The sequence below is a fragment of the Neodiprion pinetum genome, chromosome 7, assembly GCF_021155775.2.
Source record: "Neodiprion pinetum isolate iyNeoPine1 chromosome 7, iyNeoPine1.2, whole genome shotgun sequence".
NCBI classification, from domain to species: Eukaryota; Metazoa; Arthropoda; class Insecta; order Hymenoptera; family Diprionidae; genus Neodiprion; species Neodiprion pinetum.
Window position 1 is genome coordinate 16169642 of NC_060238.1, and position 23785 is coordinate 16193426.

Genomic DNA, 23785 nt, shown 5'->3' on the forward strand with positions numbered 1-23785 from the left:
TTCAACAAGTTCAGCGTTTTTCGTTATATTGAATTTACAACACAAGACACAGTTTGCTTTTAAACTTCCCACTTTTCGTATCATTTTCTTCAGTCTTGCAACGACGAGATGTTTCGCATCTTCCAAAAACCTGTTCAAATCTTCATGCCGCAGATTGATAATGGCTCCCGTTCGAATTCGGCTCTCGAAAGCTGTCTCCAAATCTTCCTACCGTACTCGATCGCTTCTTCGTCGGCTTCGTAATTCGTCACCCACTTTTTGAAATTGTTGAAATTTGACTGTCAACGATTTCAGAATTCCAATTGTAGTCAAAATTCTTGTCTTCTCCCCGATCGTTGAGGCGATTTTATTCAAAAGCCTGGTATTTTGGGTTCCGAATCGAATCCATTTTGCAATCTCTGTCGGTGACGATTTTTCAGTTAAAATCTTGAACGCCGTCTCCATGATTTGTATCAATTTCAAACACTTTTCGGAATCCATGTTTCTTCTTCTTTCGATCACGCACTTGACAAAGATAGAGTTGCAAAGCCTGCTCTAGAATGACCGCTTTACGCTGACACGGTCCTTTTTATGGGTAAACACCGACGTGACTCACACATCGAGGCGGCTTCTTCATACGGCTCACGAACTCAACGTCGCACCTCAATCCGTCGTCCGCAGGCCGCTCACCGTCAAGTCGAAACTCGTCGGACGATTCCGAGTACTGTTTTCGTCCAACGATTCCGAGAATCTTTTAGGGTCAAAGAAGCTCTTTCTCACGGTCCCGGACTGCTCGCCGTCAAGTCCAAACTTGTCTAACACATTGTTTTTCAGCCTACATTCGTTCAGGGTCGAAGCATCCGCACACAAATTTCAGAACCTTCCAGAATTCGACGTCGCACCGAAATCCTTTGATCGCATGCCGCTCAACGTCGAGTCGAAACACGTCGGACGAATTGTTTGTCAGTCTAGTGAAGTCAACGTCTTGGTATGGACCACGGCGGTGAGGCAGGGAAGCCGATAATATTTCGAGAGCCAGACATAAACATGGAGGTTAGACGGGTGACGAATCGAATGCGGTGGGTCTAGAGAGCGGGTGTCAAAGAGGCATTACGCAACGACGCCTCGGAGAGTCCACATCGATCGAATACCGTGCATATCGAGCATTACTATATATTATTTCCTGCATTACAATATATTATTTCTTACATTACTATATATTATTTCCTACATTACTATATATTATTTCCTACACTAGATTCGTTCAAGGCCGTGCGAATCTTCTCGAACCTTCTGGGAGCTCTCAAAACCCGACACATGCCAGGATTCTCGGTCGAACGTTCAGGGATCCACGGGGTCCGCTCGACCGCCTGAGGATTCACGGAGTGCGCTCGGTAATGCAGTTATCGATTCCGCTCGATGGCATGATTTTCTTTACCGACAAAGAGCACAATTTATCCCACAAGGGGTAATACCACGGCAATTTCACGCATTTTTCACCAACGATCATGGTCATTTGGAGGATTTCTTACCGACAATCGTGGTCATTTGGAGGATTTTTAACCGACGATCATGGTCATTTGGGAGATTTTCTTACCGACAATCGGTCGGGAGAGAACGTTTTATCTGACGAGAGTGGAGGTAACCTTCGAGGGTTTGCGTCTGAGATGCACGGATAGGCGGATTGGTCGGCTTGGTCGGTAAAGAAGGTGTTTTCACGCAAAACCCCCTTGTTATACTACTAATATTCGATTGCTGACCCTTACGTGTATGTATAATCCAAATAATGTATCCTAATTTTGTTAGCCCGCAGGGATTGAAACCCGATTACCGTTTCAATTTACATCAAAATCTTGAGATACCTGAATGCTACCATTATGGGTCATTCACATATTTCAATCAATGCAACGATGGAACTTTTCCCTCTTCTTCTTCCCTTGCCTTCTTTTTCGTCAGCAGCTGAGGGTGAATAATTGAGAGGGAAATAAGCCCGACCCTTCTGATCACCCAGCATGAAGCAGCTCGCCACACAACACGAGTGTAGCTCTCCTCCTCATGTATTTATCCAATGAAAAGAAACTGTTCGCCTTGCTCATTAGACTTGATTAAGAACGAGATTCAATTACTTGGTTCAAATTCCTTTTCCCGCGGGATCAGAGAGAGAGAAAAAAAGCGAGACAAACTTTTCCTCTCGTCGCCACTACCCTTTCCACTTAGTCTCTTTCTCTCTTTATTTTCCTCTCTCTTGACTCTCCGATATACTAGCCTCTATTTGCGCGTTCAGATGGGAAACTTTCATGAAACCGGGAATCTTCCGACCCCAGAAGCTTTGCATCCATCCCCTTCACTGAATTCGAGGGGCTTCCCTTTTAGGTATTTCTCGTTTCCCTTTCTTCGCACAGCCGACGGGAAAAATCAACAATAAAACCCACCACGTGTAGTTCACTCGGGCATTATTTGCACAGGGCAGCTTCCGAGTGCGTTATCGTATTCACAAGACCGTTAAGAAAAAATCTTCTGGAAGTATATCCGTTCAAATAACATTGAAATACAATTGTTTCAGTTCCTTTGTGAAATTCTTGCAAATAATCCTGACTGCGGTTTTATACGAATGTAAATATGGTTTGCGTAATGAATAGAAATTTCAGAAACAATCATAACTCCTTTTAGTACTAGCAAAGTCAAATTTGTCCATACTTATCCTTCAAAATGGTTAAATGAAGGCGACCTAGCAATGTCTACGGAAACAAACGTGTTCTTATTTGTATTGTAGCGATACTAGTTCAAATGTCACATCGTACTACAAAATAATGGCCTGATCTGAAACAATCTATCATGCACACCTTTCTATCGCGATACATTCTACTTTTGGATTAAATATAGAGTGATGGATCGCGAAGTAATTCTAGAGTGCTTTTTTTTATCGCAGGAGTCTAACATTGAATCCGAAATTCTCACCATCAAGTCAAATGTATTGAAATAAACTCTTATTGTTAGTAAGAATGGATCCAGTTGATTGAACCTAACGATATTTTTGTACTTGAAACTCACATCAATATTAAAAATTTATCCGAATCATGCGCAGTTTGCAATATATTGATTTCGACCGTACCTCATAAATTATCACGACCAAATAACTGTTTGAGGAATTCGGATTTTTTGCATGTACCAAGTTTCTTTCATTCGAAAAAGTAAAAAAAAAGTACGTTATATTCGTCAATTTCACATTAACTAAACATTCTTATAACTGACACCGTGGTCATTTATTGATTTTTCGAACAAAATCATGGGTTCAATTGAATCGATAATTATAAAATTATATTCTCGAGCTAAAAGCGCGCACAAAAAATTAGGAAAATTCGCATCGACATTTATTTGTAGCAACGATTTGAAATGGTGTATGAAATTGTAATGTACTCACTCATGGAAAAATAAGTCTGTCGCTCCTTGGATAACAGCAGCAGCACGGCTGCATTGAGTTCACTGAAAATATAGATGAGAATAGTTACAACATTAAGGCAGCTTCAGAGTCAAACACAATTGTGAGAAAACAAATGACTCAATTGAATTAGGTACGGGTTTGAAAAAACAGAATCACGAATCATGAAGCTGCTTAGAAAACACAAATCTACTTGACTAATTTACTTGTTCATTTCTTCATTCAAATGTGGTAATCTTGATATAAAAATTAATTGTAAGCCTTGGATATGTAATATACGTTTCATATAATATAACAATATCATTGTAAATTTTACCGCCGGGTCATATTCGTAATGAGTTTCGAACTTTGTACGACGTTGCGGATGGCGGTTATATTAATATTTTAACAACTCGAGGTTGATTCTAACCTCGGCCATTGAGTATCATAATCAGCAGTACGAAACCAATGAAATGTGCACGATATAAGTATGAATGTCAAATTATTGCAATTCTTTCGTTGTTTTGATAATATCAGTCACCACAAGGAAGACTTTTTTCTTAATTAAAGAAAAAAGGTAAGTAATAATGGAACAAATGACAACAGAAGAACGAAATGAAAGACAAGAAATAAAAAGTTTTGAGCCTTGGAAAACAATCGGAAGCTTTGAATATCAATCTGCTCATCAAATTGCGTTTTTGTCTGTTTCTTTTTACCTCTTGTGTGTTTGAATTTCTTTTTTTAACTGGTTTTTTTCGTATTTCTTTATTAATCCGTGTAAGTGCAGTTTATATTAAGATGCCTGTCTTACAGTTTTACGAAGCATTTAGTTGACAAGTCTGATTCCGATCGTGCAAACCTTGTGCTTTAATCCTATATAGTAGATCACACCTCAGTAGAATCGCATAACGGTCATATTGGGTGGAGTTCATCCCAAACGTGATATTATATTTCAAAAATGAGATCTAAAAATGGCGCCACGAGGCCCATTTTCAAGACTAAGGGACTCTAAGAGAAATTTGAAGAATGTTTGGGGTGAAATTTACTATAAGTGACCTATTACAGTTGAAGTAACATTATTATATTAGGTATAAAGGTAAAACCCTGAACGCGTTATAAATACAATAACGCGGCGATTGATGGTAATGGCTAGATGCGATAAAATTCCCATTTTTCAAGCAACGATTAATAATTATGCCCGCAAAGAATTTAAAAAAAAAATATATCTTCGAGAGAAATGATGTGGAAAAAATAGGAAAGGTGTAGAAAATTATTCCTTGTCACTTCAACCTTACAACTGTAGCGAATCTGCAGTCTCAATTATTCAAGTTATGGTAGTTATAGTATTAATTGCTTTATATCCTACAGATGTAGACTAATGTCAAATCCTAAAATGACTCCTCAGCATCCAATGCAAGAACAAAGACTATTGATAATGTCAAAAAAGAAGAGGAATGAAATTTTGTTTTTTCATACTTTAGCCTGCGTGTAACTCATAATATCAATTATAAGAACTTCCTAAAAAAACAAACTCTTTTTTCTCGAGAGTTTGTTGTGTCATTATTAAAATAAAATTCTAACGCATTCGAATTTTATAATAACGAAGATTATGAAACAATTTCTAAAATCAAAGGCACACTTGTTTTTTTACCTGCTTGAAAATTTACGTTTTGCATTTTTCTATTGATGTTGTTGTCTTCTACTATTTTTCGACCTTGCGTTAACGGTGTAACAGGAACATAGAATAATCGTATCCAACTCAACGTCAAAGTCGAAATCCCTAATTATAAGGTTATCCATAATTACTAAATAGCTTCCGAGTCACTTAAAATCATTTAAATATTACGCGCCGTTACGCCGTATTAACTCGAGACGAATAGGGTACAGACATTCAAATTCAGCCTAACACACAGGCGTCAAAAATAAAATATAGTTCTGTATAAATTGTCAATAATCTTGTTAAATTAATAAACAAATAGAAGGGAGTGAGTTTCTTCTGTCTCAACGGACAATAAATGGTGTACACCATTTCGAACCAAAATTATATTTATTAACGATTCGTATCTTTTCTATAATTGTTGTTGTCTGGGATTCGATTTGTAACTGATGTCTTTCGTACATATAAGCAACAGTTTTATTTCGATTCATATTATGGCGACTATGTCTCCACATACGCCTATGCCGTAAACTTAGGTTGTAAATGTCTTTCTGCCCTTTCTATTGCTTTCGCTATTTTCCATACTTTTCGACTTTACTATCCACGAACCTTTTTTTTGGGTTTTTCCCTATCCTGCGGTACCTGGGAGGGTAGCCTTCGGGCAGCGTCACAGGGTCATATAAAATCTGGCGACCAACTGGCGAGCCTTGTTTCTTCCAGGTTCCGTTTTCCTGACTTCTTTAGCATACTTTTCAAAAACCTTTTCTATCCTTTTCTAATATTGCTTTCCGGCACGTATGTACCTAACTGCCTACTTGCATACCATGCCACAATCTCTAACCAACTTTCGTGCAGAGCAGTCGACCAGTTAGTCCGGTCAATTTAGACATTTCGAAACACAATAATTCCGACAGAGCTGAATTTTGGTAGAGACCTTGGGTTTACCATTATAAAAACAAAGAAAAAAGTCCCCATCGATACCATGTGTGCTAAAAAAGTTACATAAATATAAAGGTTAAAAATATCACTTCAATGATTTTTGTGCTTTTTGTGAGTTTAGTATTGAATTAATTAGCAAAAAAAAAAGTTTACAGTCTCAGGTTAACAGAATTAAAGTAATTTTACATAAAAAATAATATAAATATGGCATATGATATTTTTTTGTACTTTTATTGGAAAATATTCGAAATTTTTGATTAGTGTCATTTTTGATCGCTGATATCTTTGAAACGGTTGACCTGAAGAACTTTGATCATGAGACGTTTTTTGTAGAGCGTAAAATTTCCTACAAATCTTTTTTTTCAGATTGTTGTTACGATGAACGGTTCTGAAGTAATAAAAATTCAAAAATGAAAAAGAAATTTCCCGTGTTATTTAAATGGAAAATAAAGAAATGGATAGAGGCAAACCTTTCTATTGATATCAATTTTTGGACACCATAAGGAAAAAAAAATTCGTCTTTTTTTGAAACACCCTAATACTATATAAAAACTATAATATATACTATACATACATTATGTATATATACTATATATACTATACATATACTATGTATATCCGTGACATACATAATATGCGTGCATATTATATAGAATGTAACTCGTTCGACTTTTAAAATCACGATATCTCAGAAATGATAATTCTTAAGAAAAAAAGTATGGAGACCATTTTTGTGGATAATTTTATGATATACAATTTTGGTCTGAGCTATTTTTTTGATAAAATTAACCGTTAACGAGAAAAATCGAAAAAACCGAAAATTTTTACCTTTGACCTTGAATAACTTTTTTAGCACACATGGTGTCGATGGGGCCTTTTTTTTCTTTATAATGGTAAACCCAAGGTCTCTACCAAAATTCAGCTCTGTCGGAATTATTGTGTTTCGATCACTATTTTTATGTCTAAATTGACCGGACTAAGTCCACTCGAGCTGAGTACTCGGACCTCTCACATCATAGCTCAAATTGCTGTACATACTCTTGTAAATAAATCACCTACCAGCTCCTACAACTCTGCGTCGTTATTTAGATTCAGCCGCACAATCACCACAATAGCGAGCGAAATAACGCCATTTTATGTTCTAAAAGATGACCAAAGAAAATAGAAATATGTTTAATACATCCTGTGAAAGAATTAATTTTTTTTCTTAACATCGAGAGTTTACATCGCTGGAAGAAATTTGCTTCAAGTTAAAAAAAACTGTGCATGAAAAATTTTCTGCAAATAGTACAAGAAAAAAACTAAAATTGTAAAATAGTAAAAAAATTACACACATTCAGAACTCAGAAATGGTTATAAATGAATATTCATGTTAGAATATAAGGTAAACGTGTCATATTGTATGAGAGTGAGAGAACCACAAACACGAATGTATGCCTCTTCAGTAATCTCCATGTAGGTGTGTGTCGTGTGAGAGAACAAAAGAGGGACGCGGCCTAGAGATCAGGTATGTGCCGCGTACCTTACTTCTACTTTTTCTAAAGCTCGTGTAAGGTGCGGAGCGTTGAATAGTACATGTATTACTAATTCTGTGTTTAAATTCCGTTTTCTTCATTAAATAATTTACACATAAAGTGTTTCCTGCCATTTAATTTCCCAAGCATTTCCCAATTTCTCAACAATTAATTTAAAGCATTTTATTGAAACGGATGCTGAGTAGCGGTGAAGAAATAAAATGAAAATCAATTTCGAGGTGATTTGGTCGAGTTGTCGCATGGCACCTCGTACGATGAACTCATAACGCAACGTTATACTCACATCGGGTTATCTGGTGTATGATCAGATATACTGAGTTAATATTTACGCAACGTTTCAATTTTCTTATGTTTTCTCAGCCTTGATATTGCAAAATATAACAAAGAAAATCTCTTGTTACGCGATGAGCAGTTAACTAAGGCGAAGAAGTGGAGTAGAAAGGAGCGAGGTCAAGAGAAACTTTCTCTCCTCTTTTTCTCATCTTCTCTTCGGTAAATCGATCAACCTGGGAACCGGGAATATAATCACGACTTTGACGGCGTCAGGAAATCACGATTAATGCCATCAGGTTTATTAGCTCCTGCTCCAAGTCAGCATCCTCTGCACACGGGTAATATTTGTCACTAATTTCAATTTCCCTTCCAAAATTATGTCCACCGCAGCACAACCACAGTACATGTTTATGCCCCATATTCTGAAATTTTTTGCCCAATGTCGACGTAGAATGAAATTCGAATACGAAACGGATTTCCCAAATAGCCCTTGTAATTTGTGACGCATAATATGTAGACAATAATATCGATGGTTGAAGATTCAGGACATTCCCCGCAAAAACCAAATGTTTAATAACATAAGTAATAATATTTATTTGCCTAAGCAATGTGTGGTTCAAATGAAATGGACTTGAATAGTCGACAAAATTAATTAAAACGATGCAATTGTAACTCCATTCTATGAAATATAATTTCAATTCGTGACTAACTATAAGTGATTTCTAACGATTATTCTAATTCACTTGACTGTTTTTTTTTTTTTTTTCATCATAGTTAATGTTTTTTAAGGGATTACATCCGGTCGCAACTTTCCTGAAATTGATTGTCTTTGGATATATATCTTTATCGTACAGCTACATCGTTTAAGAATATTTTGGCCTTAAGCTGATGTCAAATTTCCAAAAATTGAGAAAGTTATGAGCACTTATTTAACAATAGCGCAATGGTGTGTTCTTTAATAGAGTCGAGTAGAAAGATCAGCCTGTGAGGAAGCTACGAATGCGACAGAAAGCCATTCAGGAATCGCCGATAAAAGGTAAGAAAAATTTCCATTTCATCTGATATAAAATTAACATCGAAACTGAGGTCAAAACTTTAAACACGTTTACCTCGAAACTACATTTTCCGGTGTAGTGGGCCTCCTAATCTCAAGCTTTTCATGTAACTTTTGTGATACCTCATAGTATGTTGAGCGAATTTTTTGATAAGCTGAACCGTTTATTGATGATATCTAAAATACGGAAAGATTTTCGATTGGAAGAAACGACGATTTTGTTCAATCCGATACATCTTTTAATTTTTGAAAATTTTTTAAATCCTGATGAACAAATCATAACTATTGTCATCTATATTAAAACGTACTTCAAGTTTTAGTTTCCAATACGGTGTTTCACCGATACAGCGCCCATCGTTTGGTCCCGCTATAATCGCAAAGGTTCGGTAAAATGATTGTAACTCTTAACTATCTTTTCTTCAATTAAAAATTAACTTCAGATACGTAATAATGGTCTGTGATCACGCGCCAAAGGCCAAATAAATTTAATTTTAACTTTGACGGTAACAAAATTTCAAAGATGTACGTGATTTTCGATGCTTTAGCCGTATGGAACACCTGAATTTTTTCAATTGGTCCATTTATGAGAGCAAAAAAGATGCTGCATTTTTTTTTTTTTTTAACTTATAACGCAACGAGAAAAAAATTAATAAAATGTGACAGTAATTAACTCGAGGAGGAGAGACTTGAGTTTGAAATGTTTCTCCGCGAGCGCATCAGAAGTGGAACAAATCAATTCACCAAAAAATGAAAGATCACGGATTCGTTAGACGACGAATCGGCATTCTGGTGCTCTGCACCCTCACGAAACATAATAATTGGGAGCATTATCGGCCGACCAATTCAACGATAATGCACTTTACCGAATTAGATACTTGAATTTCGTGTGTCGAGTCGGACGCATGTGGTTTTGGTTCTGCGCACTTGATTGATTGATCTGTGACCCTTCCGACTATTTGTGGAGATTGCTTAACCAAAAATAAATACTTTTCAACCGTTTTATTACTAGACTAGATAGTCAGGAATCGAGTATTCATCAAATGAACATATTCGTCAGTTACGAAGATCTCTTTAAAAACACAAATTTTAAAATTACTGACATCGAAAACATAAAAGCTTTGATCCCGAGTTGAAGTTTAGACGCTGCCATAAGCCTGTAAGTACTAAACAGAGCCTCATTTAGTACCTTTTGGTCCTCACACCCTATTCAAAACCTTGAAAGAGCTATTGTTTATCTTTTTCATAGTTGGACCCCTTGTGGACCTTAACGTCCTGTTATAACCTATACCTGTACTCTATGTGACTCTCGACTCGTATAAGATTCTGTTTAAATCGAAGATGGTGACGTCTGAAGACTAGGCAAATTGATGTGGACAGCTCCATATGTAGTTGTTGCAATATTATTTTAAATTCAAGTAAGTTCCTTGTTTTTCAAGTTAGTAAGAAGAAAAAAAACAGGATTAAAGACAAACTGCAGAAGTCATTAAAAGTAAGAGAATTAAATTTAGGTGTCATGACACATTGAATAATATTAGCACAATACGTACTACTTCATAAGATTGATATTTGCAATTGGATGTAAATGGATGCAAAATCTTCCGTATAGTTTTTATTATCAATAATTGCGTCTATAATTCATCGCTATTAACTTAGAGATGATTCTCACTTCCACGAAAATAAGAGCAACTCGACCAATCTCAGCCCTTAAATATATCGATTGATACTTGAATTTGCTATCACTACTCACATGTCAATCAATATAAATATCGAAATCAAATTGAAGTATTGAACTTAATATTCAATGATTGTAATTGTACATTCTATGGTAAAGGACGTGTAGAGGTTTTAAAGATGTCCTACTTTGAACCTAAACGTGTAAGAATCGGAAATATGGGCCAAATTTAGGTAAAGAATGGGTTCTCTTTTCAATAGAAAGTTAGTCCTCGACAGATCCTACTACATCTTACCAAACATAGGACTTCCAGGCGTACACGAGGGTTTAAATTTCGAATCGGGATATCAATACCCCAAGTTGAAATTTTGGCCCTACGGTAAACCTGTGAATACTAAGAAAGGTCTTATTATATTATTTTAAGAGTCTGCCATCGTGATGTCTTTTATTTTTCTGACACTACCACAAGTGCGTACAAACAAGTGAATTTCGCGGAATGAATTCTTAAAGACAAGAGAATACTTTTCAAATGTTTTGTGTAAAACGCGATAATGAGATCCATTGACAAATTAATTTGAAGTACATTATTCATTATTCTGCTTTCGAATTTAGATAGAATGTTATTGTCAGACTCGCCGTCAAATGTTGGGGATACATATTTCAGCTCCAATATAACGTAAACAAAGTTTGATTCATGAAATATGTTACCTACCTAGTGGAAGGTTACTGTAGTTATAGTTTACAAATCTAATCAGAAAATTTAATTTTATGAATATAAGTAATTAAATCAACATTTGTAAAGTAGTGTTCCGAAAGTAGACAGAAAAAATTGTGCCGGTTGTGATTCAGCTAGGATTGTATGATAGGATTTTTAAAGCGATTACACAACTTAGTTGGCATTCCGAGAGTTTGCTGTACAATGTCACCAATAACAATGTTGGAAGGTATAATGCTATCGTCAGAAAGTTCATCGGAGGAAAGCGTATTAATTCCCGAAGAGCACATTCTTAGAACGCTGAATGGGCTGAGGCTGTTGTACAATTCAACACATCAAAGTCGTACTCAAAGTTGAATGCTGCGATGGAAAAGAATCCGGCTACCGAATTTCAACTACAAGCAATTTTTTCAATCGTCCCAATAGGGTCATCCACGACATTTTTTTTACCGTTTTATATTAAATTTCAGGTACCAAAAACTGTAGAAAAACTCATAATTTTCAAAAATACGTAGCTGATACGTTAATTGAAGCACTTAAATTATGATACGATTTGAAACGGCCCCATTTTAGGCGTCATTATACAAGTTACTCCGTGACGTCATAATTGGGTAAACAGTGGCAACGAGACATTGAAAATGTGCGAAAACCGCGAAATTAGACGAAAACGTGCATATAGGTGGTATTTTGTCCCACTTTTTAAAAATACTAGTATATCCGCGCCTTCAAACATATTTTTACCTGTACCAAAAGGTGACACGAGAATAAAATGGTTTGAGTTAGCTCGGCGAAGCGACGTAACCTCACTTCAAAATGCTTTATATTGTTACGAAGACCACTTTGAGGTAAGTTCACTTTCTGTTTTTCCTACTTTACTCATTAGCATTTACTTCTTATTCTAGTTTAGGTGAACAATACCTCATGCATATGTCATCTTTGTCGTTAATTATCCAATATAAGTGTATCACCTCTTTATTAGTCGGATAGCTGCATGAACAGTAGCTGTCAATTAATTCTTATGTAGATATAGTTACAGGAATGTTTGGAGAATTATAGAAGAGTTGTGGAAGATAAAACTGCTTCAGTGAGACTGAAAAAAGGTGCATTACCGCATAAATTTGATTGTCGACCAGACAGAGAAAGAGCTTTCTCGAAACCTGTGAGACCTGGAGTACTGAAACGACAGAAGAGACAGATTCTTAAAGAAATAGAGTTCGACGCACTTTCACACAAAGAGAATATCGATTCATCACGAACAGTTAAGAGCCAGGTTTCTACGGGTCTTGCTGAGTTAAAGTTGCCTGAAAATGAGGAACCGGAAAATATTACGGACAACGAAGCAACAGATTCACATATGAGTTCGCGCACCTTATTTCTCCTTCCTCGAGTGTGCTAGCTCTAACTTCACCTGCACAGAAATATTTCAGTGTCTAAGTGCGCTTATTACCAAAATTCCGCAGTAAAGCTTCCAGTTGCGTACCGATCACCCAAGATGCGAGTTGTTCACCCATAACGATACGAACAACTGTAAAACTCCGAAAAAAGCAAGAAGCGTTATCTACAACGTCTAGTAACGCATATAACCTGGATGACACGTTGGAAGATTGCAGCGAGTACCTGCCTTCTGATGAAACGAGTGAAGAAGTAGTGAAACAAGATGATTCTATTCGAAAACAAGAGATAAAAAAAATGAAACTATTGCTCATTGCTAATAAAGCAAAAATGTACGTTGGAATTCCAGATAATAGCTTTTTTATCATAAAATTGCTTCACGATGCAACAGGATTAAAAATTAAGCACATTTGTTTAACGCTAACTAAAATCAGACTAGATGACACATTTGCAAGACTTGGTGATGAATTTGGTATTAGTAGTAGCAACGCTAACACAATATTCAGACGAGCCATTCCTTTGCTGGTACACTTTCTACAAACATTGATACTTTGGCCATCAGATGATTCGATAAAGTTGAATTTGCCATTAGCATTTCGTGCCAGATATAGTAATGTCCAATCTATAATTGATTGTTTTGTAATCGAGATCCAAAAGCCTAGCAATGCGATTCACCAGAACGTAACTTGGTCTGAGTATAAAAAATGTAATACCCTGAAATATTTATTATCTTCAACGCCAGATGGAACAATCAATTTTGTATCTAAAGGATTTGGTGGCAGGACGACAGATAATGTCATCGTACAAGAAAGTAAATACCTGAATCAGCTCCCAAAAAATTACGCAGTTATGGCTGATAGAGGTTTCAAACATATAGAACCACTTTTGAGAAAAAATGGATGCATTGTAGTCCGTTCACCAAGTGTTGCGAGTTCCGTGAAGCCGACTAAAGCTAAGGTTATGGAATCCGGAGATTCAGAGAATTTGCATTATGGAAACCTCACGCAGGAATTCATCATGTAACATTAGATATTATGGATGAAATAGTAATCATTGCAGCACGGCTAATAAATTTACAATCACCTATAAATAATCAATAATACTGTATAATGTACCGTTCAGTGTATTACAATACATTACATTCATAGACATGTTTGTGATATTTTAATTTTTTTTTACATTCATAGCTACAATTTTATTCATTATTTTGATAATATTGAAAAATATAGTTTTTATATTTGGCTCTAATTGTTTTTTTTTAACCTGTCGCAGCGTTGAAAATGAGTGAGTAAATATTCTCCTTCCAAAAACCCATGGCTTTTTCTATGAGATCTAATACCAAATCTTCGTCGTATTCTACGCAAATAAGTTTAATCGATTGACTAGTTTCAAAGTCATGAGTAGCTACACAGATGAACCCCTTTTTTACTTTTTTCATGAACATCTGGAGTTGAATTTGAGCCATGAATTTATTTGCCACCTGATTATTCTCTGTAATGTATCTGGATTTTGCTTTACAGGTCATTGGGCATTTTATCTCTACCACAAAGTCATTTCCTACACCATCAGGCGATGCACCGATAATAGGGAACCTCGAATCCAACAGCAATCCACAATCCTGTATATTTGTTTTCAATAGCTCTTCAGTTAATTTCACATCTTTCTCCAATCGTCTTCCTCTCTCCATTGCTTCCGTATCTCTGATTTTGAGCATCCTATAACTTGTTCGACAAGCGACCCGTTCTTAGTTTTACAATGGGCTATTTCATATATCCGAGATGCTGTGATTCGCCTATACCGTAACTCGTTCCATAACTTAGATTCGCTTTGATTTTGAGTTTCATTTCTAGCCAGATTGCATCGATCTTCAGTCATCGTATCACTTGCAAATCTCAGAAAACTTTCTACATCCATATTATCTGAACAGCAAAAAAATTCGAGCATTATATTATGCAACGACAAAACCTTACTGGAATCTGTTTTAATATAATACCTAAAGATTTGGCTGTTGAATTGTCGTTTTTTCATTTTGTCTAGCAGAGTTTTAAAAAATGTTGTATTATCCGGTAACTCCGTCTGAACTTTGGACTGCCGCATATCTTTTGCTTTCAACGATCTAACATTTGATGCAACTTGAGCGAAGCGGGCCTTTTTCCAGAAGCATACAGTTGCTGTTGGTTCAGTTTCTTCGCTACGCCGGTGGACCCACATCAAAACAGCGATGGCATGCTTACAACCACCTTAAAATGGAATATTTCATACTTTATTGTACATTTACGTTTAAATTAGACAATATACAATACATTACCTGCCGATGCTGCGCAATCCTCACAAGTAACGCTTTTAATTGACTCATTTTCTTCATCGACCATAATCGAAACTGCATATGCTTTGCTATTTACTCTATGTTCAGGACATACTCTTCCACGGACAGCACAGAATTGTCCTTCTCTTCTGAGCTCTACGTATCCAACTGCGGCATCACCATAATCCTCTCTTTCAGCTGTAGATGTCAAATGATTTTTATAGGTTATGGTATATTACTAAAATTACTTACAGCACGATCAGCACGACTTTATTTCATAAAGCATATGAATAGAAAATGTGATCAAATAAATTAAAACGCCGTATATTGTTGTTACCGTTAAATATTAACGGTAAGATGCGAAATAAATTTTCTTAAAACTGTACCTACCTTCGAGCCTTGACACCACTAGTTTCAGCCAAATCAAAATACTCGCTTTCCGAGAAGAACTCCGTGACCATTAAAACTGTTACTTTCGGAAGATTATCGGACTGTGCTTTGACAAATCCAATATTCATTTTTTATCAAAATACAAAGTACAGAACACAAAATATGCCGAGTCCATGTAAATTCACACTATGATCTTTTGAATCTACCCAATTATGACGTCACGCAACATCCTGCCCAATGACAGGGCGTTCTTTCCCGCCGCTAATTTCTTCATATTTAACTTCATTTTTATTAATAATTATAATTCTAAAATCCATTTCTAAGCTGTAATTCTCACTTTAATTGCATAATGTTTAGAAAATAGCAATAATCTGGTGCATTTTTCTACTTTTGGATAACCCTATATGATATGAATCGAAACATCCCAATAAAACTGGAACAGTTAAGATTACAGTTTGTTTGCGTACATTATATGTTTTAATCAAAAAATGTTATACGCCACGTAATATTACACTATGTCGCGTAACAGCTGTGCTTCCTCGAAAGCGTAATGAAGATTAGATCTTAATTTTGTTGTGAGGTACCTTGATCTTGACAAGACTACTGTGCCAGGTATATACTGAACATGGTTGAGATCTACAGCTTATTCGCTTGAAGGCTTGAAGACAGCCTGGAAGTTCGAAAGGCACAAAATGAATCCAGCAAGAGCTCCAAGAAAGCACTGATTGAAAATGTACAAAATTGTACGAAGCTAATACTGCAAGACAACTTTGAGGGAGTCCATATCGTTTACGGTAACAGCTCCAAAATGGTGTGATGTGGGAAGTTAACAACCTTGAAGGTCATACTCTGCACGTATGGAAATGCGACGAAAATGACATGGAATGAGTGTATAGATCTTCGCGATCATTCTGGATGATAGATAGACATAGCTCAACACACCGCATAACTTGCATATGATTTGCTGAATCTCATTTTCTCATATACAACTCATACGAGAAATATCTTGCATAATATCCCCAATAGAAAAGTAATTTTCGAAATAACCGTTTCTTACTTTACAAGACCTCTGACGCTGAAGATTGATTGATGCGTCGGGTACACGCTTGATTTTGAGAGGGCCATCAGTTTGACAGCACAAGAAGCAACGCATGTAGCATTGTTCAGTATAATTATTAGTGATCTTTGAAAAGGTAATATTTGAATTTACACCGGCTCAGCACCTCCTAGATCGGTTAAAAAAAAATTAGAAAAAATCAGTGAAAAGTTTCGGCATTCTAGTTCGACTAGAAAGGGTGCCTGTGAGCATAAATTCATTTTGAGTTTCGAATTTGGGCAGAAACCGCTAATAATCATTGACGATGAAAAATCTATGTGTAAAGTGAACTATTATATCAGCTATTTCAACAGTATTTCCTTTGTAGCAGGGAAATGAGGAAAAAATCGTAGTTTTGTACGTTGACATTCCTGAAACAAGTCAAACTTTGGCGAAAAAATTCTATCAATATTACGGATAAAAGAAGACAAATCATTTATAATTTAATTACAAATCAATCAGTCATTATTCCCAACTCGCAGTCATTATTCATTGCTTCAGGTTGACGATCGATCCAATCATCCAATATTCGAAAAACTTTTTTAATTTTTTTTTTTTTTTTGGAGCCGATCTGGAGATCTTTTTCAGGTAAGCTTTTCAAGGACTACTCTAATGATACATGATATTTTTGTTGAACGATTTTTGAAAGCATTTTTGGCAAAATTTTGTAATTAATAGCAAGTGGAATAAAAAAAACTGGCAAGTAATTATCCTGTATACTTTGATACTGACATAAATGCGTACTTCTGTTCTATATCAGAATATTGATGGATCTATTTGCTAATCCTATTCTTTTTAACCCTTTCAGTTATGCATTTTTCATCTGCACTGATTTAGATGAAAATTGGTATGCGGGGGTTTTCGGGATCGCTGATTACGAATTCGGCATTAGATTTTCAAAATTAAAAATGGCGGATCCGATATGGTGGACGTCAAGTTTTATATCTTACATCTTTCTGCTCAATATTTTGGCCTGAATTTAGTCATTTGGGGGATTTTGGAACGGCTAATCACGAATCTGAAGTCATAACTTCATAATTTCTAAATCCAAGATGGCAAATGCCATCTTATCTTTCTTTGTCTATATTCGTGTCTTCCTCTTAGCCCTAACCGGAACTAACGACGAGGATGTGGAGAGCATCTAATTCCACTTTTTTATTTGTTGTTTTTTTTTTGTTTTTTGTGTTTTTTATTGTTTTTTTCTTCTACTTGTTTTTTTTTCGATATCCCTATTATGACGCACGCACGCATATATATATATATATATATATATATATATATATATATATATATATATATATATCAATGATAATGATAAGGAACCACAGATCTTAATTATCTCAAATTTCATCTCAAATTAACTGAAATATTTATTTCTAATGTATATTTGAAGGAATATTCCTGATCAAGTAAGATTTTACATGATTGAAATTTTTATTGTCACATTGCCCAATTAATTCGACTATATCGGATCCACCATTTTGAATTTTCAAAATCTGACCTCATATTCGTGATCAGCGACTCAAAAAACCCCTAGATACGTATTTTCAGAGGCCTTGGTTCAATACTAGAGCTCTGAGGTAATTTTTTAAAAGGTGGGATCGTAGCGGTCCCACTATGACTGAAAGGGTTAAAGAATATGATAAGGCTACGTTATTACATTGGATAATCACATATCTCTGTGTAGGCAAATATTACTATGAATGATCAACAAGTTTGTTATTGACTTATTCTTTTGGATTGATCATGCTGTTACATGCGTTGATTAGATGTGACGGAGTTTTCTGTTCCGGAATACGGCTCAGAAATAAAAGCAGAAAACCATACGTCGTTACAACTGATTGTGAATCAGTCTTTGATACCGAAGAATTGATGTTCTGCACATGTTTTCGTAAAAAAAAATTCAGAAATTTGGGACCCCAAAGGCACGATAAATGATTTTGCATATATGTACGCTCCTGACCGAAGAAGTTCCTACGTTGACCACTAGTCAACGCTGCCGTCGACTACAAAGATGGCAGTTACGATGGTTCACTCTTAAATCCTTGGTCCTATTGAAAACTTGGAGAGACCTACCTGCTCAATATTTATACGAATTATGATATTCGACACCCTTTTATAACCTATTTTGGTGCCACATGTCCGAATCCCCATACGGGAAAGCCTATTTATGGCCTTGAGATCCTCGTGTATTGCAGAGTGTTCACTCACTAAATTTAATTTCGGAATTCTGATTTACTCCTGAGTAACTTGTGCGTCAGCCACTAGGGGCGCAAAGGCACATTTTGCTCTCGCGATTGAAAGTGTACAGCGGATTATTATCAGGTAAGCGCGAGAACTGTCTTAGAGCAACCTATTTGTGATGTCACTGAGAATTAGCTCGATTCTCGTATATCAAGATGCTTATCATTGAGGGATTTCATTCTAGCTGCAAATGAAATGAATAGATAAAAACCAAAAATATTCCCGTCAGGCGTATGAATATTTTTATATTTAAAATATCAGTCACGAAGAAACAGATTGAAAGATAAGCATTTTACTGTAAAGTTCACTTCATATCTTGCTACATAATTGTAAAGTTACTAAACATGATGCTGTGATGCAAATTATTATGGGATACCTACTGTCCTCGGATGCTTCATATACATCGATAGTTGCTAGTACGGGATTGGTATTTTTTGCAACAAGTTACAGAAACCAGAAAATGGTGATGAGCCTGCGCGCGAGCAATGGAAGTACAGCGCTCGCACGCAAATCACCATTTCGCGATTTCGTTACTAATTGCGTAATAGCATATTGCGTAACAAGGATCTAAACTCGGTCTTTTTGGGCCGAAAATAAGTTTGCAGTGAGTCGAAGACGAATATTGCAAATACGCGAGGTGATACGACCGTTGCCTTCTTGTTGCACACAATTCTTTATATAACAAGAGTATGTTACACATTAAGCTCGCATTGTATAAAATTGTTTGCAGAGTTTAGTCGGAATTTGTTTAAATTCTGTATCTCATATTTGATACTTATTGCAAATTCACTTAGAGAATGATCTCAATTAAAGAATGATCTTGAACATTCTTTTATAAACAATGATCAAGCGGCCTTCTTAAAGTTGCGAGTCAAAGTGTTTGCAACATTAAAATCATTGGTTCTCTGTTTTTTTTTTTTTTTTTTTAAATTTTTGAACCAACGTTTTCCTGGCTCAAAACAGCCGTTTTAGAATGATATTAAAATCTTTTCAAATCGCAAGCAATATTTTCAAAACATATTTGAGAATCCCATATGACAGGGAATTATGTGGATTCGATTAAAATCACATGATATTTTAGAAAAAAAAGTCCGTCGAGTCGAAATTTCGACATAAAATTTTACAAAAGAATCATGAGGCTAAGCCCCATCGTGCGAAATCTCTACAAATTCAATTAAATCACACATTAAATCATGGGGCATATTTTTTAAAACAATAAATTCTTTAGAAATAAATCGCAACTGTTAATCTTGTGATAATGTCAAAACGTTGAAATCCGTTGGTACACACCAAAATTGATAAGTGGTTAATCAATTGTACACAAAATCATCCCTATCCCTTAAAATTGTCATTATCACACCAAGGTACACTGTCAATTTATCATTTAAGAAGCTCCCCCCCACCCCGTCTCTTCCTTCTATTTATCTCCCTGTAATCTATCTCTCCCGCTTTTCGTCTTTCTTTGTTGGAAGTTTCTTTCATAAAGGTCGCTGTGTCTGTATAATACATTTACCTTCTGCTGCTTGCAGACAGGAAAAGTTTCACCGCCACAGTTTGTTCCATCTAGGTGAGTATATGTAGGTACCCACCTATGTATGTGTAATATATCAATATAACAACCTTCGTCCAGCTTAGCAAAGCTCGTTGCCATAATATCCATATGTTAAACGTATATGTCGGCGTAGGCGCAATTTTCGAAGATTCTTTTTATGCTTGCTTATCCTTCATTCTTTCACCATGCAATTTTTTTTTTAACAAATTCATTACCTTTAAAACGCATCTGTCATTACCTTTAAAACGCGTTTTAGAACATTTCTCTACGGTAGATGGGACCCGAGATATTAATTCTCAAACTTTACGCTCTAGTTTTAAAGTAAAATGCAATAATTCGTAACTAGCGTACAAACATTTTTTTGGAGAAACAAAAAATTATGGGTTTACTTTTTTCACGTGCATTTTGGGCAAAAAAAAAGTCGCAATTGGTTTAAGAAATAAGAGGTCAAAAAATACCCATAATTGGCCGCCTTTAGGTAGAAATACCCATGTACATATGCCCAATCTACATAGATTCGCTGTCCATCTTATGACAACCACCTTCGATCGATTTATATTCTTGGCACGTCAATCGTCATGCGATTTTGTGAGATATTTTTAAATTTTCGTGAAAATTGTGTTTTTGCGAGATTAAAAAAATCATTTTTTCTCCATAATTATATAAATTTTCATAAGCTGTAAAATCATTTCTGGTAAACTTTGATTCAGTAGAAATTGTTTGAAGTAAAGGAGAAAAATTAAATTGAGTCAATTTGAGGAGAAATTAATTCTCTCAAAAACTCCATCTTCGTTCGCTGCGAAAATTTTCTATGTGTTCAACGCCCAAACAGCCATCTTTCTGCCATATCGCTTATTTAGCGACTAAAGCCTCGAGATGAAAAAATCAAATTGCTTACAGTGTACAGTAACCACAAGAAATTTCTCCCAGTCAGAAATGTATATTTTAATTTCCCCTTTGAATCTTTCACAATTCTAATGTATAATTCATATGCTCAAAAATAGATGATTAAAGAAATTTTTTACTCATACATTTTTTATTCGCCGATTCGTATACCGTCTTCAAGCTGCTAGAGCGGCACGCAAGGGTGAATATATTAAGTACATGACTAAATCTCCAAGGAGTTAGGCGTCGTGGAATTTCATTATTACTGAACGGGTTTAGCCGCATATACTGCAGCACACTCAAAAACGTCTCTTGCAGGCTAAATATGCTGTCATTCCTTTAATTCTCGTGAATTCTTCGCCGACTTCGACACCCTGCGAGACGTGAGATTACCAAAATAAAAGACATACCAGACGACCGGATAATCTACCTGCAAGTACCCGGCTGCAAAGAATTACCACTAACAGTGGAACTCATTTTGCGGGTAATTAGAAACAATCTTTATCAAGACTTTTTGAATAAGTTTATGTCAATTTATGCTCATCATCCTTAAAATTTATAGCAGATTTGTAGACTTCTATCTTCTCGAGGAGCTACCGATAATTTCATTTCCAATTATTTTATTTCCAAGGCAGATTTACGATTAGTGACGCAGGAGAAAATGACATAGATTTTCCACTCATTGCTTGATAACCAATCAAAAATCAACACATAGCGCGCATTGCCCAGTAACAACCGTATGCCAACTACTGCAATAGTGACACTGCTTTAGTCGCTAATTCGTGGTTTCACCTCATAGTACCTCTCACTTCAGTCACATTTCAATGTCGACGTTTCGAGACAGCGAATAAAAGTTACTGCACTATTACTGCCATTAACCTATGAAATAAAAATTCCTATTTCCGAAGAATAATTCAATATGCAGGAATTAAATTGCCTTTGCAGAAAAGTGTTTTTTTTTTTTTTTTACGTTCTAAAACCAATTGGAGAGACGTCCATTTTTCTATACTTGAAGTATAAAACCATGTGAGGCGAAATCAATAGAATGAAAAACTGGTTAATTCTAAAATCCGCAAATAAAAGTTGTACGCAAGTAAGAATTCAAACATTACTTCTCAGGTGACAATTCGACAAAATACCGTGGGATTCTACTGCTAGAAATTTTCTGCTTTTCTACTAAAAAACATTCTGCTATTAGAAAATGCCCAGAACGACTCGTGTGTGTCTTCTTGGGGTTGAAGAAGAATATCAAAATATAAAACATCATGTATTATATGAGGCGTTCTCTCGACGAACAACCTAAGTGCAATTTGGTCGTTTCGAGAAAAAGCGTTTTGAAAATTTAACATTGTACTGCTCATCGTTAAATATAACTGATCAAATTTTTTTTATTTATTGCTCATATTATAATGTCGAATAATGGATTTAGTGCATAAAACCTTCAATAAACATTTTTGGAACGAAGTTCCTTATCGCTCGTTCACCGTAGGGGCTAGGCGGAAAAAAACGACACCAAAAAACCGACACTTTTTGGCTATAGTGCTCGTTTGCTATAGTGCGCGCGATCTCCCTCTCTCTCTCTCTCTCTATTCCAGCGTGTGCGCGCGCTCTCTCTCTCTGTCTCAGCGCTTGGGGTGGGAGACGGCAGCAGCGGTCTCTCTCACTCACAGCGCACGACTATACTTCGCCCCTCTTTCTCTCTCCTACAGCGTACAACTATACTTTGGGCCGCAGCGCGCTCTCTCACAGCGTACGTCTATACTTTGCCTCTCTTTCTTTCTCATAGCTTTCCCACTTTCTCTCTCTCTCTCTCACACAGCGCTCGGAAAGAAAACAAGCGGCATCAGTATAGCGTCTCTTTGCCTCTCTCGCGCGCGCTCACTAAATCTCTGTCGTTTTCTTCTTAATAAACAATGAATTGTGAAAGTGATTCAGCAGAATTTGAGGATACCAATGCTGGAGTTAGGTAAGTACCACTGTTGTACAGATATTTTATTTTACTACGTTTTTCATATAAAATGCGTTTGCTATGGCAAGCCGTGCGCGTCATAACCTAAAACGTGTGTGTTTACCAAGCCGTGTTATATATATATATGTATATTTCTTTTTTTCAAAAGCAATTCAACTACGAAAACAAAAAAAACAAATGCGCAAAGATGTAAAGAATACCGTGAAAAACAGAAATTACACAAAGTTAAAAAATCGGAAGAACAAAAAAAAATTAATAAACGACAAATGAATGCATTAAAATGTAAAAAATATCGTCAGACAAAACAAATTAAAGAATATCGATATACCATGCTGCAAAAACCTCATTCAGACCCGTAAGTTCTATATTTATATTTATACTATGATTCATATTTGTTCAAAATTTTTAATTTATAATTATTTTTAGATCAAATGAAAGTTGCAATTCTCCAATGGAAATAACTCAACAAGAAATACAGCAAAATTTATTTCAAAATCCATATCAGCTGCATAGCGACTGTGCACAGCCACAAGCTATTTATTATCATGATATGGACATTCCTTCTGACGGAAATTGTTTCTTTTTCTCTATCATCAAAATTATGAATCTCTCAATTTCGCCTGCACAAGTCCGGCAACAGCTACTTTCTTCACCTTTCATAAATTCGTGCATTAATCCAGAAGGTGCAAGATCAATTCTCAGCAGTGAAA

The 23785-nt window shown here is 35.8% G+C and overlaps 1 protein-coding gene across 1 annotated transcript in view; it reads right to left on the reverse strand.

Moving 5' to 3' along the window:
* The window catches only part of LOC124223701 (ras-like protein RAS2), a 308087-nt gene that overhangs the window by 137680 nt on the left and 146622 nt on the right, over nucleotides 1-23785 (reverse strand). The window contains exon 2 of the mRNA XM_046635934.1: nucleotides 3401-3462. The gene's annotated coding sequence lies outside the window, so the exon portion shown is untranslated. The remainder of the gene's footprint in view (nucleotides 1-3400; nucleotides 3463-23785) is intronic.